This window comes from Puma concolor, chromosome D4, assembly GCF_028749965.1.
Source record: "Puma concolor isolate L17-30 chromosome D4, mPumCon1.1.hap2, whole genome shotgun sequence".
In the NCBI taxonomy this organism is placed as follows: domain Eukaryota; kingdom Metazoa; phylum Chordata; class Mammalia; order Carnivora; family Felidae; genus Puma; species Puma concolor.
In genome coordinates this window covers 2,544,108-2,561,739 of record NC_141679.1, presented here as the reverse complement: position 1 = coordinate 2,561,739, position 17,632 = coordinate 2,544,108, and the positions used below count along the sequence as shown (strand labels likewise).

Here is a 17,632-nt window from a genome sequence, read left to right as displayed (position 1 = left end):
ATTCCTGTTCATGTTGACATTTTGGTCTCTTCCTGTGAATCTAATGGCGTTTAGAATGGTGAGCCCTTTCCAGAAGGTTTTCAGTTGACTTTGCCCATACCCACCAGAGGAGTCACGATCTATGGCAGCTATAACCTTACAAAAGGTATTTCTTCGATAATAAAGTCAAAATTACTCCTTAATCCACAGGCTGCCAGATGGATGTTGTATTACCAGAATGAAAACATTAACCTCATTGGACATTCCATCAAAGTTCCTGGGTGACCAGGTGCACTGTCAATGAGCAGTTAGATTTTGAAAGGAACTTTTTTTCCTAAGCAGGTCTTAACAGTGGACTTAAAATGCTTAGGAAATAGGGGCACCTGGGTGGCTCAGTTGGTTAAGCGTCTGATTCCAGCGCAGGTCATGATCTCACAGTTCATGAGTTCGAGCCCCATGTCAGGCTCTGTGCTGACAGCTCAGAGCCTGGAGCCTGCTTTAGATTCTGTGTCTCTCTCTCTCTCTCTCTGCCCTGCCCCTGCTTGCACTCGGTCTCTCTGACTCACAAAAATAAACATTTCAAAAAAAAAAACTTAGTAAACAATGCTATAAATAGATGTGCTGTCCCCACGCTCTGTTCCATTTCTAGAGCACAGGCAGAGTAGATTTAGCATAATTCTTAAGATCCCTAAAATTTTCAAAATGGTAAATGAGCACTGGCTTCAATTTAAAGTTACCACCTGCCGGGGTGCCTGGGTGGCGCAATCGGTTAAGCGTCCGACTTCAGCCAGGTCACGATCTCGCGGTCCGTGAGTTCGAGCCCCGCGTCAGGCTCTGGGCTGATGGCTCAGAGCCTGGAGCCTGTTTCCGATTCTGTGTCTCCCTCTCTCTCTGCCCCTCCCCCATTCATGCTCTGTCTCTCTCTGTCCCAAAAATAAATAAAAACATTGAGAAAAAAAAAAATTTTTTTTTTAATTTAAAAAAAATTAAAAAAAATAAAAAATAAATAAAAAAAAAAGTTACCACCTGCCATTACCCTCAAACTAGTCGGTGTCTGATGGCATGCAACGACTTCTCTCCAGCTGTGAAAGTCATAGGTACCATCTTCTTCCACTAGAAGGCTGTTCCACCTATACTGAAAATCTGTTGTTTAGTGGAGGCATCTTCACTAATCCTCTCAGCCAGATGCTCTCGATCACTTGCTGCTTCACCTTGTACTTTTAAGGTCACAGAAACGGCTTCTTTCCTGAGACCTATAACCTCCACCAGCTTCAAACTTTTTTGTGAGGCTTCCTTACCTCCTTAGCCTTCATAGAATTGAAGAGTTAGGGCCTTGCTCGGGGTGTATCTTTGGCCAAATGGAATGTTGTGCCTGGTTTGATCATCTACGCAGACGACTAACACTTCCTACCAGCAGCAAGGCTGTTGCACTTTATCATTTGTGTGTTCACTGGAGTAGCACTTTTAACTTCCTTCAAAGACTTCCTCTGCAATCACAGCTTGGATGACTGGTACAAGAGGCTTAGCTTTCAGCCCATGTGGGCTTTCACATGCCTTCTTCACTAAGCATAATCGATTCTAGCTTGTGATTGAAAGTGAGAGACGTGTGACTCTTCCTTTCCACTGAACACGAAGAGGTCACCGCAGGATTATTTACTGGCCTGATTTCAATATTGCTATGTCTCAGGGAACAGGGAGGCCTGAAGAGAGGGAGAGATATAGGGGAAGAGCGAGCAAATAGAGCAGTCAGAACACACAAAACATTTTAAAGCTGACCATCTTATATGGGCGTGGTTCGTCGTGCCCCAGAACAACGACAACAGTAAAATCAAAGATTAACTGGTCACACATCACGACAAAAAAATACCACAATAAAAATGTATGAGGTATTGTGAGGATTATCAAAATGTGACACAGAGACATGAAGTAAGCAAATACTGTTAGAAAAGCAGCGCCAGGGTGCCTGAATGGCTCAGTCAGTAGAGCATACAACTCTTGATCTTGGGATTAGGGGTTCAAGCCCAACGTTGGTGTACAGATTGCTTAAAAACATAAAATCTCTCGGGTTCCTGGGTGGCTCAGGAGGTTACGTGTCCAACTCTTGATTTCAGCTCAGGTCATGATGTCATGGTTCATGAGACTGAGCCCCTCACTGGGCTCTGTGCTGCCAACAGAGAGGCTTGAGATTCTCTCTCCTTCATTCTCTGCCCCTCCCCCACTACTTGCATATGCTCTCTCTTAAAATAAACAAAGCATTAAAACAAATAAAAATAAATAAAATCTTCAACAAAGAGAAAAAAGGCACCAACAGACTTGTTCAACAAAGGGTTGCCACAAACCTTCAATCTGTTTAAAAAAAAAAAAAAAGCAGGGGCAGCTGGGTGGCACAGTCCGTTATGCCTGATTTCGGCTCAAGTCATGATCTCACAGTTCGTGAATTTGAGCCCCACATCGGGCTCTCCAATATCAGCGCAGAACCTGCTTTGGATCCTCTGTCCCCCTCTCTCTCTGCCTCTGTCCCCCCTCTGCCTCTCCCTAGCTCATTCTCTCTTTCAAAATAAATACATACACTCAAAAATAAAAATAAAACAGTATCTGTGAAGCACAATAAAGCAAATCATGATAAAACAAGGAATGGCTATATTAAATTACATGGGAAGCATTATCAGATAAAAAGTAATACTGGGGAGCCTGGATGGCTCAGTTAAGCATCCAACTCTTGATTTCGGCTCAGGTCATGATCTCAGAGTTGATGAGATGAAGCCCCATGTGGGGTTCTGCCCTGACAGTGCTGGGACCTGCTTGGGATTCTCTCTCTCCCTCTCTGCCCCTCCCCAACTCTCTCTCTCTCAAAAATAAACAAACACTTTTAAAGATCTGAAACGTCCTGGCACATTATAAGTCGTAATTCCTGCTATTATCTTTAAAAACTGTGTATCACAAAAATAACCAAAACCCCTTGTCAATTATATTATAATATCTCATCTGATCTTTAACCATCACCAAATTTTAAGTCTTTTATCACAGTTATTGTTTTATTCTGGTGTTTTTAGAAACCTGTACCTGCAATAATGCTTTATCTTCGAGGAGATTCATGGAAAAGACCCTGACGAGTACTCTACAATAAAGATTTCTGAAACTCTTAAGATCATAAAACTGAACTGAGAGTAAGAATTTCTAAAACTCTGAAGTGAAAACTGATGAATTCATAAAACTGCTAATAAAAGATGAAGAATAATTACAGAAGACTAAATGAGCTGATAAAGATAATCGTTAATTTTTATGACTTCATTTCAAACATTGCTAGCTCTTTAATATTTTGTTTTACCGATTTAAAGGACTCCCTTTTCTCCTCTCTTTAAGTTACCTACAGCTTAACATCAATATCATAAAGTTTATCTTTACAACAAAGGTTGACAATATACGTTTCTGCGTGAGTTCAATAAGAATCTGTTCTCCTTACTCCTTGTAACAGGAAACAATTAGACAAGTCCTCAGCTAAACATTTTAGCCTAAAGAAGGTGTTTTATTTTTAAAAGCTTTTTTTTTTAATGTTTATTTATTTTGAGAGAAAGAAAGAGAGAGAGAAAATCCCAAGCAGGTTCGATGCTGTCAGCACAGAGCGTGGCACAGGGCTTAAACCCACGAAACATGAAATCATGACTTGAGCCAAAACCAAGAGTGGGTCACTTAACTGAGTGAGCCACCAGGCTCCCCTTGAGAGAGACTTTCAAAGTTCAATCTGAGACTCCTTACGAACAGTTCCACCAAGTGGATTTGAAAAGAGCCTTTATGGTCAAGTTGCTAGTTTTGCTGCACTTATGTAAATAATCAAGCCAAGTTTATCAAAACTAGACTTAATTTGAAAAATCAGTCTTCCTGTTCTTTTCAACAGAAATAGTAATAATTATAAAGATAAAAATAATATTGAATAATACACCTTTCTGGATATCAGATTGCAGTCTGTTGTCTTTGAGGTGTTTTTTTACCTGTAAACTGAACTGGTTCCCAAATTCTAGTTTCCTCCACTATTTGACTAGAACTCTAACATTTCCAATTTTCTCCCACTTTTTTGACATGGAATCACTACAAAACTAAAATTAATTTTCTTAAAGCCATATAAACTAAAGCTGGACAACCTGATATAAACTTCAGAGTAACTACAATTGTTCATGTGTAGACAGTCCTCATGCCGCTGCTATGTGGCTGCTCAGAAAGACCACCAGGGACACTCACACTGCAAACCAGGAACATCTGTCAGCTTGCCACTGCCTGCCCCTCACTCCAGCTGAAGATGCTCAGAACCCCGTATTTAGAAACCTTAACTAGCTACTCACCAAACTTAGAAAACTGAATTTATAATTTGCGTGAACTACTAACCTTTTTCTTTTGTTACCAAAGAAATGCCTCATTAAATTACCTGATCGCTCACATCTTACAGAGGCCAAATTTAGGTGGAAAACCTGCCTCCAACACCAACCCTGAAATACAATATCCTCTTGTTCATCCTGTCCTACATATTTTGAGAATAGGTGTTTGCTAGGACATTATGTTGTGCCTATGTAATTATTTTTTTAAAAAGTGTAAACTGACTTAGGTAAAACCTGAATCCAATTATAGTCCATTTATTTGATTGGTTAAATCTTAGCTCCTGGGAATCCCTGCTCTGGGGAATTTTTCAATCCTTGGCTCTTGTCCTCCTCACTATATTCTCTCAAAGGTTTTAAAACTATTTTTTTTGACATTTATTTATTTTTGAGAGAGTGTACTCAAGTGCATGCACATGAGGGAGGGGCAGACAGAGAGGAAGAGAGAGAATCGCAAGCTATCTCCACACTGTCAGCACAGAGCCTGATGTGAGATTTGAGCTCACGAACCAGGAGATCATGACCTGAGCCAAGATCAAGAGTCAGATGCTTAACTGACTGAGCCACCCAGGCGCCCCTCTCTCGAAGGTTTTAAATGCCTGTTGGCAGCCACTCACATGACAAATGGTATCCATCAGGATCAAACAACTGGATGATATCAAAAACATTCACATGAATAATGACAACAGTGACTACATGGCCTCCAGCCTGATGACTCTACTAATGGAAACAGCAAATGTGCTTATTCTTCTGCCTGTCTATTTCAGCAGTAGTAATCAAGAATAACAGTATAATAGCTGGTCATACTCTCAGCCTACTAAGCCAATGACCAAAAGGATATAATTGTTAAAATCAAGGACAGGCAAAGACCAGCCTTGAGGATCCCCCATGCAGACAGAACCAGTTTACTCATGCAGGCAAAGCTTAATGCAGCTTACCAGGCAAGGCTAACTTGACCTGGATCATTACTTTCTTGTGCCTCTAAAAATTACAAGCAAAACTTGACGGGTTTCCCAAGGTTGATACATGGTAACCACTGACCGATTCCATATTATTTAAGAGAATTCTAACATCATAACTAATCTCTGTGAATACAGTCACTGCCTTCTCACCATATAAGCTTCTTTATAACAATATACCTGTAAGCCTCATTCTATGTTCTGATTTGACCGCTTACAAACGGTCATTTTGGTGTATGAGCACCAAACGTTTACTAATTACTACTTCAGTTATTCATTGGTCTTATTCTGGCTATTTTGAACCTTTGACACTATCAAAGAGCCAAATTTTCCAGAAATGAAAAAAGTACAATAAATTTAATGGAGACATTAACAGTAGCCTAATCTTATTAAAAATTAGCGAACTAAGAGAGACCAGAAGAAAATATCCAGAATGAAGCATGCAGAGGGTAAGAAACTGAGAGGGTTGGGGTGCCTGGGTGGCTTAGTCGGTTAAGCATCCGACTTCAGCTCAGTTCATGATCTCCTAGTTCGTGAGTTCAAGCCCTGCACCAGGCTCTGTACTGACAGCTCAGAGCCTAGAGCCTGGAGCCTGCTTAGGATTCTGTCTCTGTCTCTCTCTCTCTGCCCCTCCGCTGCTCATGCTCTGTCTCTCCTTCAAAAATAAATGAGCATTAAAAAAAAAGACAAAAGAGGGGCGCCTGGGTGGCTCAGTCAGTTGAGTGTCCAACTTCAGCTCAGGTCATGATCTCACAGTCTGAGTTCGAGCCCTGCAACGGGCTCTGTGCTGACAGCTCAGAGGCTGGAGCCTGCTTCAGATTCTGTGTCTCCCTCTCTCTTTGCCTCTCCCCTGCTCATGCTCTTGCTCTGTCTCAAAAATAAAAACATTAAAAAAAAATTTTTTAAAAAAGAAGAAAAAAATTGAGAGGGTCTAATATGCTTCCGGTGGATTCTTAGAAGGGGCGGAAGGAGGCAGGAAGCAGAAAAACTTTAAAAGATGGTGTCTACGAACTTTTCAAAAGAATGAAAATTACTTTAGTACATATTTACTAAGAACTAAAAAACAAAATATAAATAAGTATATACCTAAACACATCACGGTAACATTGTTGAAATCCAAAGACAAAATGTCTTAGAAGTCTTAAGTAAAAAAAGACAGTTTCCACTCATGGGAGCAAATATTAAACTGACAACATACATCTCATAGAGAAAATGAAGCTGAAGATGTAATTCAGTAACTTCTTTCAATGCCTCAGAAGAAAAACAAGTTAGCAAATTCTATACACATCAAAACTATCCTTCAAAATCAATTTGTGAAATTTTTAGCTAACATAATCAGAGAATTCACACTTAGCAGCCATACAACAGGTGCAAAACACAGAGTATTCTTCAGGCAGAAGGAAAATATTCAAAGATGGGGGACTGGAATTACAGCAAGGAATGAAGAACAATAAAAAGGATAAATCTAAATAACTATTGATTATACAATATTTTTAAGATAAAATAGATACAGAACTAAAGCAGCACAATAGTTGCAATGAAAATGAGATAAATGGAGTTTAAGTGCCCAGGAAATGGAGGATATACCCAAATATTATATTTTGAGAAGTCAAAGATGCAGGTTTTAAATAATTTCCAAGTAAATTGGGCGCTTGGGTATCTCAGTGGGTTAAGCATCTGACTTCAGCTCAGGTCATGAACTCATGGTTTGGGAGAGCCCCACATTGGGCTCTCTACTGTCAGCACAGAGCCCACTTCAAATCCTCTGTCACCCTCTCTCTCTCTGCCCCTCCCCTTCTCAAAAATAAACATTAAAAAATGACCTCCAAGTTAACAAAAAAATAAAGAACAAGGATCCAAAGAAAAACAAGAGAGAAAAGGGCACATTAAACAGGTTTAATAAAGAGAAAGCACGTATTAAGATTTAAACCCAACTGTGTCAGTTATTTTGTTAAATGTCAACAGACTGAATTTTCCAAATGTAAGAAATATTGTCAGACTAGGTTTTTTTTTTAATTCTAACTACACATTTGACAAAATAATCACTCAAAATGTAAGCACACAGAAAAGTATGAAAATAAAGGGTAAAAAGAAGATAACAGACTGCATATACTAACCAGAAAAAAAAAGTGCAGCTATATTAATATTCAGCTAAGTAAACTTTATCTCTAACAATACTTTTTTCTTAAAGAGGAACACTCAATGACTTTATAAGACTCAACTAATGAGGAATATATACAACTATAAACATGTATGCACCTAACAACATATCCTCAAAATATATAAAGCAAAAACTATCAGAACTAAGAAGGAACAGACAAATGCAAGATCAGGGTATCAATACATTTCTCTTTTGAATCGATACATCCACTAGAGTGAAAGAAAAAACAAGACACAGAAGAATTTAACATGACTAACCAAGTTGAACTGGCAAATATAGGCAGTGCATCCAACAAATGCAAAAGCACATTCTTTCCAAGCACGCGCTGGATATTTACAAAAATTCATCATATGTTGGGCCATAAAGCAAGCTTTAAAATTTTCATAAGCTTTTAGTTTTCTGACTACAATGGAATTACAGTAGAAATGTAAGTAGAGCACAGAGTATTATTACAGTAGTGAAACTACTGTGTATGACTCTGTTATCATGGATATATATCACATATTTATCAAAACTTCTAGAGTATACACCATCAACAGTAAATCCTAACATAAACTATGTACTCAGAATGGTGATGATGTGCTAACACAGGTTCAGTAATTGTAACAAATAAATGTTCAATATGGTGTAGGATATTGATAATGGGGGAGGCTGGGGACAGGGGCTGGGGGATCAGGAGATCCAGGAGAACTCAGTACTTTCTGCTCTGTTTTGCTGTGAACTTAAAACTGCTCTTAAAAATAAAGACTTATCTGTAAGGATAACCCCAGAAACCTTAGTTAAGAAAACTCAACACAAAATAATTCCCATTTCCCACCCCTGCATTCCCACTCCTCTTCTTTTCTCCACCCCACCCTTCCTGTACTTCCCTCTGCTTTCTGACCACTGTAGACACATAAAAGACCAGCACGGTAGGAAGCTGCATCTGGAAACATGATCACTGGCAAGAGGGAAGGGATATGGAAAATCTCACTACTGCTCTTAAAGTTTATGTGATGAACCTCTTCTGCTCCCATTTCACTGACCAAGATAAATACATGGCCACATCTAACTCAGGAACCAGAATGAGATACTACCATACACCCACTGAAATGTCTAAAATTACAAAGACCAAAAATACCAAACATTGGTGAGGATGTAAAGCAACAAGGATTTGTTCACCGTAGTATGAATAGAAACTGGTATACCCACTTTGGAAAAGTTTGGCATTATCTACTAATATTGGACAGAACATATGACCCAGCAATTCTACTCCTGAGTGTACTGAACAGTAAAGCATGCAAAAGAAACACATACCTGAATGTTCACATCAAGTCCACGCTCGTGAATCCTGTGACAGCCGTGAAAATGAGCCTCCTGAATCACCTACCATGGGGAGGTGCGCTACTCTGAACTCACCATCACCCTTCCCACCAGGACCACACTTCCCACAGGCTGTTTCTAGCCAAAGATCGGCCACAGGCAGAATACTAAAGCAGGCTTATTCCTGCAGGACAAGAGACTCCTGTGACTCCCAACTCTGGCTGGAAGACTCCTCACTGGCCTTGCTTAAACTTTCTTAAAACTACACTGCAGTCACCAGACTCTGCCTACCAAACATTCTCTATCCCTTTCTCTTCCACATGCAACAGACCAGCAAGGTGCTGACAGCACCCTCACATGTATTTCCTCTGCTACATCTAAATGTGATCCAAACTTGCTGTCTTCTGGCTCTTTGGAGGCTTGAACCAACAGTCTCAAACCAGGAACAACCCAATATTCATCAAAAATGGAATGAAGAGCCATGAAAAGTACAATTCATACGTGAATAAAAAAAACAACTCTAGTGACCACATGGTTACATGAACGGCAATTCCACAGTTGGTGTGGATTAAACAACACCAGAATAAACCAAAGAAATTACTAGTAGTTGCAACCCAAAGATTAGGTTTTTTTTCTTTCTTTTTTTAAAACATTTTTTGTAAGTAATCTCTACACCCAATGGCGGCGCTTGAACTCACGACCCCAAGATCAAGAGTCACATGCTCTACTGACTGAGCCGACCAGGCATGCCCCACAAAGATTGATTAATTCTAAATTAAGACCATTCCACAGACCTGCCACTCCAGGATCCAACTATCCCCACCACATTTATGGATCCTGCAGTTCCCACTGTGATTTCTGACCTTAACAGTGACCAGAGCCCTCTAGGATCCTGGGGCTCCCTTTGCAGCTGCAGGGTAAGGCATGAGCACGGAATCCTCCCAGAGTGGGTGACCAGGCCTGTCACAACATTCCAATCTCCCTAAGCCTTTGGATGCCTTCTTCCTCCACGGTATACCAACAGTTTTGGTATCTCAGCTTTGCTTAGACAGACCACCTTTTGTTTGTTTCAGGCAATCAACCAGAACTCTAATCCCTCAAGCTACAACACTGATCCAGAACGTCTGCTGATGGGCCCACATCAACAAATACGGCCTAACCAACCTTCAGGTCCCTTCCACCATAATCCCACCCCCTTAAGATCCATTCCCACAAATATTCCCCAGGTTCCTACCTATACAGTGGCAAACCAAACCATCTTTCGGGTCACACTCTGCACCTCCCACTTTGGGGCCTGCGAGGACCATCCCTGGGGGAGGAAAGGCAATTACAGGTTTTCCAGGCAAAGGGAGATGAAGTTCCTCACACAGGTGACAGAAACGCTGCTTCTACTGGCAAAGGAAGCCCAGCAGAATTGAGGTCTCTAACTTAATGGCAATCTGACCGTATGTCCCTAATCCAATTCTTAGAATCCCATTCTTTATCCATCAGTGCTCCTTACAAATTTGGAATTCAAGATGAATTTTTTACAGCAGTCACAGAAACTTTCAGGTCCCTTATGTGGAATCTGAGTTAAGAATTTAAAACCCTGAGCTCATCATTTCGCTTTGTAATGTTTTAACTTGGCTAGACTGAACCACATCCCCGGTTCTAGTTTGGGCGGGCCAGGGGAGAGTTCTCGTGCAGCACCTGTGGCTGCACATGTGCAGCCTGCATTCACTGCTCTTCTGGTCGCCCTCACTGATGCCAGGCAGACTCGGCCCTGCAAGGCTGCTGTGAAGGCTTGCCCTTCCCCCAGGTTCCCAGAGAGTCCTGCCCCCCGTACCACAGGTGCGGTGAGCTCCAGGACAAGGGCCCACCTTGTGCAGGGCACCCACAGCACCAAAGTCGGAGGCAACAGAACTGACACAACTTTCAATTCATCCTGTACAGCAGACCAGACATACCCACAAAGCACCTGGCCAACTACTGCCCAGGGCACGGGTTTGAGCAGTCACGACCCAAGCACCAAGCTGAATACTAGAAAACTAACCATGGGCAAAAACAGGAACAATTTCTGTTTTCACGAAACTCAACATTCTAAAGAAAATAAAAATTCATTACATTCATTTACAGTATAATTTTGAGAAGAGCAGTAAGGTCAGCAGTGTCTCTAATAGGAGAACTTAACTACAGGGAAGTCAAGAAAAAACTCAAAAACTTCAGAAAGTTGATGGCTGTGGTAGCAGGTAATGGATATACAGAGTTCTCTGGACTATTCTACCTTACTACAAAAATCTGCGAACTCACACAAAAAGAATTTCATGAAAAAGTGATACTTAAGACAAACTTTAAAGAAAGACTAGGGGAGTGCCTGGGTGGCTCGATCCCTTGAGCATCAACTCTTGATTTCGGCTCAGGTCATGATCTCAAGGTTCATGGGATGGAGCCCCGCGTCAAGCTCTGTGCTGACAGCCCTGGGCCTGCTTGGGATTCTCTCTCTCTCCCTCTCTCTCTCAAAAACAAACAGACTTAGGGAGAAAAACAAAAAAAAACAAAAAAAAAAAAAAAAAAAAACCAAAACCTGAAAGAACCGAAACAAGAACCAAAACAAAACATTCCAGGCAGAAGAAAAGAACCAGTGCCCCGTGGTCTGGCGGAGAAGGTGCTGGGCACAGAAGAGCGACAGGCGTGGCTGGAGCAAGGAAAACAAAGGGAGATGTGATGCCCATGAGGCAAGGCACAAACGATAAAAATTACACATGCCTGTGAGGTCGTGTTATGAAATTGTGTTCTTAAAGCAATGGGAAGCCACTGAGAGTCTTAAGTAAAAAGGTGACATAATCAGATCTACTTTTTTAAACTGGAATTTTTTAACGCTAACAAAATTTCAAACATGTTTACCTTTTACCCAACAATCTCACTGTCTTAAAGCTATACCTGCAAAAACACAAAATAACAACACATCTACAAGCTTATTCCCTACAGCAGCACATATAACAGCAATAAAATACAAACAACCTGTGTTCACTGTTATGAAACTATAAGTACAAAAGAATAGAAAAGAGCTTGTATAAAGCAATCTCCAGAATGTATTAAATTAAAAAAAAAAGAAAAAACCCCACAAAAAACAGAAAAGTGTTGAGTTCTACCTTTTGTTTAAAAAAGGAAAGGAAATAAAAATATGCCAGTGCTTGTATCTGCAAAAACAAAACACTGGAAGAATAAACCAGAAACTAACAAAAAGGGGGCACGAGGGGAACGGTGCAGGAGACAGGAATGGAATGATGTGACCATACCTCTGTAACACGGCTTTGGCTTCTGAACTGCGTAAATGTTTTACATACTGAAAAAAAATACATTAAACAAAATGAACGCAATCATTAAGCACTAAAGATTTCGTGAAAATAAACCAAATTAATAATCAAATTGGTAAGAATCAGAAAGAAAATATTTTCAAATCATTTCATAATTCCAAATGTCGACCGTGCATCCTTATGTAGATATATTTCATGAACAAAAAGGACTATAATGAAATACAAACCAACACTATGCTGTTACTGGTGTTTCCAAACGTCATTTACACTGCAGGACAAAGGGAAGTAATGTTGCAAAGAATGCAAATTTTCAATGTTAGAGAAAAAAGGATGAACTCAAAGGAAAAACCCTGAGTTGTTAAATATGAATTGGAAACATCAATACAAAATCAAGTTGCATGTATTTCCCACATCTGTCTAATGAAAGTAGGGGCATCCCAGTAGCAATAAGGAAACACAGAACCAGATTTTGGTATCTAACTTCCACTCTCCAATAAAAGCAGCTGAAAGAACTGGCTGATAAAGAAAGCACAAAGTGAGTCATAAGCATCTGGTATCAGAAAGCAAGAAATGGTTCAAAGATTAATGGGGTGGCACCAAGGGAAGACACCCAGCTTGAAGGGACTGCATGGTGCCCAAGTTAAGACAAGCCGAGGAAAAAGAATGAGGACTACTTGATTAAAACACTGAATATACCAAAGCCCATGGGTCCACGGTGGTCTAAAGAGAAAAAGCAAAAAGAGCAACTCACAACAACCCAATCCTGTACGCAGGAAAAAGGACATTCTGACCACTTGTCAGGACCTAGATTAATTACTATGATTTAAGAATAAGACTAATATAAAAACATATGGACATGTAGATTCACATGCCTGTGACTACAGAGATCATTTATAGATACACACAAGGCCATATACATACATGTCCAAAAATTACACGTAGGCTGTAAGGATATAACTATAAACAAACTAAAACTTATTATAAATACAATCTAAGTTTTTTAAAAAGTTGTTCTGCCTTTCTAAAAGACAACACCACAATCTAACAACACCTAAAATGGTATAAAAAATATTTTACTAGTCTCTTCATTTACACTCTCGATATCTGGATAAAGTAAACATATGCTGAATGTACCCCTCTCCCTCCACCTCCTCCACCCAAAACACTCATCACATTCAACATTCTAGTGACTCCAGACTGACTCCCCTTGTCCCAAATGACTTCATCCACCGCCTCCCACAGGCTGGACTAGAGATCCTGTGCTGGCAGATTCCTTCAGTCCACCTTTCATGCTGCTTAATGCCTTCCAATGGCTTTCCCCACCTACAGGGTAAACACCAACTGCCTGGATATGGTATGCAGAATTACGTCAAATCTAGCCCCAAATTCTTGCTACACAGAATGGCCCTGCCAAACTACAGCTGGTGTCAGCATTGGTAACGTCATCATCACCAGCATCGGTACCCACAGGGCACCTACTACAGGGACCCAGAAGTTTACACTTGATGAGGCAGGTGTTCTAACCCCATCTAACAGATAAACACACGCATAGGAGTAAATGCTAACACGGGGCAATCTTTGGTTGGGATTCAAATCCAGGATGGTCTCAAACACTCTCTGCGCACCTCTGCTGTGGCTGTCCTTCTCTGCTCTCCTGCTCTATATTCTTGATCCTTCTCGGGCATCGCCTTCTCTGCCAAATGCTCTCAGCATCAAATTCCCTCACCACATGCAGGCAGATCTTCCCCACCAGACTGAGAGGTCTGCAAGGGCACATCTTTATGTATTATGCCCATACATGACTCATTTTATTAAGAACAAAGATTCAATTAAAAATTGCATTGAATACTGGGGCACAACTTATCAAACTGTTCACTTCAACATTAAAAATACCATGCAAAGTTCAAAAGCAGGAAGAAAAGGAAATCAACAATGACTGGCAGGGGCTGTTGCATTTCAGGACTGCACCGGGAACCCTACAAATTCAGTTAATGCTCAAGATGGCCTCGTGTGACAACTCAGAAATGGCAAGTTCAAAAGGCCAAGAGGTGGCGGGGTGGGAGTGGGAATCAGTTGTGTGGCTTCAGACCAGGACGGAGTGGGGCTGGATTTCCACCCAGACACCGCAGAGTTGAAGGCCACCCTATCTCCGTGGCCAACTCCAGAGCCCACAGCCTTCTCACAACACCATACCGTCTGCCAAATTGAACAACATACTTGGGCAAAATAGTTGATTCCCTCTTCCAAGTTCTTCTCATTCAAGGAACAGGGAAAGAAAACATTTAATTAAGCATCAATAAACATAAGCAAGTATTTACGTAGATATGTATTAACTGCTCTTTCTCAGCAAATCAAGATCCTGTTAACAGCTAAACCAAAAGAAATACTCAACAGCATCATTTTTAATCTCTAAATAACCCATGTGATTAATTCTTCAGATACAGCATCCCTACCATGTAATTTTAATGTACCAACAAAAAACTGCTAACAATTAAGAAGTACAATGGGTGAAGCTGCAAATGATGGACAATCAAGTAAATCACCGGAAACTGAAAACACTATTATGAAATTTCTCAACTTAAGACTTCAGGTTAATAATTCTCATATCTTATGACTAAGAGCCAAATTTGAGATACTGCCCTAAGATGCACAGGCACACACAAACCCCATCAGCGTCCCAGTTCACACTTAAGGGACAGGTACCATTATCTAAGACGCTCTGTATGGACAGCAATGACCAACACTTCATCGTCACCTGAATTTCACGGGTGTTAACAAATGTTCCATTAAAAACACATCAAAAAGAGATCTGCCACCGACCATGGGAACAGTACTGCAGTATTTCTCAAGGCCTTTAATTCGATGAAATGAATTGTGACCCTAATGGAGGGCAAAACACAGCACTGTTTCCCAAATTTAGGTGACCAAGGAACCCTCTGTTTTTCCTGTAGTATATCTTAGATCTAGAGTCACAGAGACACTACCTTAAACAACACTTCAGATATTCCAAAACTAAGTAAATGCCTTATTCTGAATTGGTAACTAAGGGTACTGTCAGAAGCAGTAGTGGTGGAATTTCTGGAATTTATCCAAAGCTTTAAAAAATATATATACATATATAGACAAATATATATTAAACATAGAGAACTACAGGCCTTTTTTACCTTACACATTTCACAACATCTTAACAGTAACCATTCCGCTACTCAAGACCAAAACTAAAAACATTCTATTTCTCACTAGAAATTAATACCTACTATCCATAATTTTGACATAAACATTGTGCGACCTTTGCTCGTTATCAAGTCTAATAACGAATGTTTTCTGTAAACTCCTGGCTCTTCCAATTTCGGGGTGTCTGCCCATCAGCCAAGGCTGGGGGAAGGAACTGAGGAGGTTCCTGGTTGATGTGACCCCATGTGAAGTGTCACCACCTCTAAAAGGATGCTCACAACCTCTAAAAGCATTCTCAAACTCAACCTGCCCCGGGATACACCACCAAGGGCAGGCTGGATTTCCATTTCCTAACAAAAGCTGTGTGGAAAGCGGTCACAGCCCTCTCCCTCCACCCTTTCCAGACCAGAGTTCCTTCCAGAAAATTCCAACACAGGAAAGTTACAGGTGTTCACGTCTCGGAAGGTATGTCGTCTCCAGCTGCCGTGGCGTCACACGCTCGAGTGTGCCCGGTGCCGCCTCCTGATGCTCCCGCTAGCGCAGCCCCTCCACCCGCGTATCCCACCCCGATGTGCATGGAAACTCCCGCTCCGACCCCAGGTCCCCCAGCGCACGGCACGCGACACCGCGTCCGCACGACCCCGCTGCGTCAACATGCGTGGTGCGCCCCCCTTGCGGCCGCTCCCACCGGGGCCCCCAGAGCCCACCCCGAGCACTGCGCAGCTTCTGCGTCGCCCCATCCATCCCGGCGCCCGGGGCGCAGCGCGCTCAAGGTCACTCGGGAGGCTGGGGCGCGAGGGGCGGCCCCGGGCGGGGGCGGGGCGGGGGGGCGACCCGAGCCCGCAGCGCCCCGCCCCTCCCCCCGCCCGGGAGGGGGGGGGGGGTGTCCCGTCCCGCGCCACGCCCGGCCGATTATGCAACGCTCCTGCGCCCCGCCCCCGCCGCCCCCCGCCCGCCGGCGCCCAGGCCTGCGGAACAAAGCGCGCGGGGCCCGCGGCCGGGCGGGCCGGGCGGCCGCCATGTTGGCGGGGGCGGCGAACAAAGGCGCGCGGCCGGAGCCCGAGGCCCCCCACCCGAGGCCCGGCCGGCAGGGGGCGCTGTGCAGGCGCCGCCCGCGCCCGGACAATGCACCGCGGCCCGGCCGCCGCTCCCCGGGCTCCGCCGCCGCCCCGCAGCGCGCCCCGCCCGCGCCCCCCTCGCGGCCCTCGCTCTCCACCCTCCGACCCGCGGCACGCGGGCCTCACCTGCCGGCCGCCGAGGCCGCCGTCCGCAGCCCGCGGGCCCCGCCGTCCCGCGCCGCACTCCCGCCCCGGCCCGACCGAGCCAGACGGCGCCGCCCCGCCCCCGCTCCGCTCCGCGGCCGCCGCCGCCCGCCCCCGGCCGCACGGCGCACGCGCACTCCGCTCGCCGACTGCGCCGGCCGCGCCGCCCGGCCCCGGCCCAACGGGCCGCACTGCGCAGGCGCCGCAGACGGCGGGCGGGGTCTGGCGGCAGGGCGGAGCCTAGAGGGCCTCGGGGCGCGGCCTGGAGCCCCGAGCGGATCAGGGGCAGCTCACCTGCAGGCGGGGCGGGGCCTGGCGCTGCAGCGGTACACGGCCTGGGAGCCGGGCTAGGCGGGAGGCGGGACTGGGCCTGGTGCGACTCACCAGGCCGCGAGGCGGGGAAGAGGCGGGACGGAGCGCGACAGGGCCTGGCAGCTGGGTGGAGCCCGGCGGGCGGCGGGCGGGGCCTGGGGCTGCTCACCTGGCGGCGGGTAGGGCGGGCCGGACGAAGCTGGACCTGGCCCGGCGGCCGGGCGGGGAATGGCGCCACTCACCCGGCGGTCGGGCGGATGCGAAGGGACGGCGCGGGACGAGGCCTGGGGGCCGGGAGGGGCCCAGCGAGCGGGCAGGGCTGGGAACTGCTCACCTGGCGGCGGGGCTGGTGCGGCTCTCACGGGCCTAGTGGGCGATGGGGTCTGGCGCCGCTCACCTGGCAGCTGGGCGGGCGGGACGGAGCAGGGCGGGACGGAGCAGGGCGGGCCCGACGCCGCTCTCTCCCGGTGGCGGCGTGGGCGGCCGGGGCGGGGCCGGGCGGGGCTCTCACCTGGTGGCGCCGGCGGCAGCTGGGCGGGGCCCCGGGGAGGGCGCGCGGGGCCGGGCCCCGGGTGTGCGCCGGGAAGGGGCGGTGTTCGGGGCGTCGAGCCCCGGGAGCCTGGGGCGCCAGGGCTCGCGCCGGAAGTCAGGCATCCTGGGAAGTTTCGTTTTCGTTCAGGGGGAGGACTTTCGCGGATGGACCTGCCCTCCTCATTCTTGGATCTAAGCAGTAAGTCGTCCTGCAGCGCGCACGCCGCCCGGGTGGATGAGGCCGGGTACGGTGGTAGGGGCGTCCGCGGGCTGAGCCGTGGCTGCGTTG

The 17,632-nt window shown here is 45.0% G+C and overlaps 1 protein-coding gene across 2 annotated transcripts in view; it reads right to left on the bottom strand.

Annotated features, from left to right (window-relative positions):
- The window catches only part of SPIN1 (spindlin 1), a 75,847-nt gene extending 58,543 nt beyond the window's left edge, over positions 1–17,304 (bottom strand). Inside the window, exon 1 of one of the 2 annotated variants that reach the window (XM_086684812.1) lies at positions 17,147–17,304. The gene's annotated coding sequence lies outside the window, so the exon portion shown is untranslated. The remainder of the gene's footprint in view (positions 1–17,146) is intronic. The other variant, XM_086684811.1, reaches the window with a different exon arrangement.
- Positions 17,305–17,632: the final 328 nt, after the last annotated feature.